General features: G+C 36.9%; 1 non-coding gene across 1 annotated transcript; it reads left to right on the top strand.

The window, feature by feature from the left end:
• Positions 1-245: 245 nt before the first annotated feature.
• LOC112711693 (small nucleolar RNA R71) lies at positions 246-353 on the top strand. The gene has a single exon (XR_003157574.1). It is a non-coding gene; the product is annotated as a small nucleolar RNA R71 (small nucleolar RNA).
• Positions 354-1,397: the final 1,044 nt, after the last annotated feature.

The raw sequence follows: 1,397 nt of genomic DNA, 5'->3' as shown, positions 1-1,397 counted from the left end.
TTCTGAGCCAATATGGCATTCAGAGTATCAATCTCAAGAACTCCTTTCTTCTGATTCGTCCCATTGTTCACAGGATTCCTTTCAGAAGTGTACATGAATTGGTTATTTGCAACAATTTCAATGAGTTCTTGAGCTTCTGCAGGCGTCTTCTTCAGATGAAGATATCCTCCAGCAGAGCTGTCCAATGACATCTTGGACAGTTCAGACAGACCATCATAGGAGATACCTATGATGCTCCACTCAGAAAGCATGTCAGAAGGACACTTTCTGATCAATTGTTTGTATCTTTCCCAAGCTTCATAGAGGGATTCACCTTCCTTCTGTCTGAAGGTTTGGACTTCCACTCTAAGCTTACTCAATTTTTGAGGTGGAAAGAACTTTGCCAAGAAGGCATTGACTAGCTTTTCCCAAGAGTTCAGGCTTTCTTTAGGTTGTGAGTCCAACCATATCCTAGCTCTGTCTCTTATAGCAAAAAGGAATAGCATAAGTCTGTAGACCTCAGGGTCAACCCCATTAGTCTTGACAGTGTCACAGATTTGCAAGAACTCAGCTAAAAACTGATGAGAATCTTCCAATGAAAGTCCATGGAACTTGCAATTCTGTTGCATTAGAGAAACTAATTGAGGCTTAAGCTCAAAGTTGTTTGCTCCAACAGCAGGGATAGAGATGCTTCTCCCATAGAAGTCGGGAGTGGGTGCAGTAAAGTCACCCAGCACCTTCCTTGCATTGTTGGCATTGTTGTTGTTTTCGGCTGCCATGTCTTCTTCTTGTTTGAAGATTTCTGTTAGGTCTTCTACAGAGAGTTGTGCTTTAGCTTCTCTTAGCTTTCGCTTCAAGGTCCTTTCAGGTTCAGGGTTAGCCTCAACAAGAATTCTTTTGTCTTTATTCCTACTCATATGAAAGAGAAAAGAACAAGGAAGTATGGAATCCTCTATGTCACAGTATAGAGATTCCTTGATGTGTCAGAGGAAAAGAAGGATAGAAGGAGAAGGTAGAAGAATTTGAACTTATCAAGAGAGATAGAGTTCGAATTGTGTATTGAGGAGGAGTGTTAGTCCATAAATAGAAGGATGTGAGAAGAGGGGAAGAAATTTTCGAAAATTAAAGTGAATTGATTAAAAGAAATTTTGAAAAAAAATGGTAATTGATTTTTGAAAACTAAGTTTGGGAAAGAAATTAAGTGAAATTGAAAAAGATTTTGAAATTAGAAATCAAAAGGATATGATTGAAAACTATTTTGAAAAAGATGTGATTAAAAAGATATGATTGAAAAGATATGATTGAAAAACAATTTAAAAAGATTTGATTTTTAAAATTAATGAATTGGCTAACAAGAAAAGATATGATTCAAACATTAAACCTTTCTCAACAGAAAAGGCAACATACTTGAAATGTTG

Source organism: Arachis hypogaea, chromosome 1 (assembly GCF_003086295.3).
Source record: "Arachis hypogaea cultivar Tifrunner chromosome 1, arahy.Tifrunner.gnm2.J5K5, whole genome shotgun sequence".
Taxonomy (NCBI): domain Eukaryota; kingdom Viridiplantae; phylum Streptophyta; class Magnoliopsida; order Fabales; family Fabaceae; genus Arachis; species Arachis hypogaea.
This window is presented reverse-complemented; position numbering and strand designations above follow the sequence as displayed.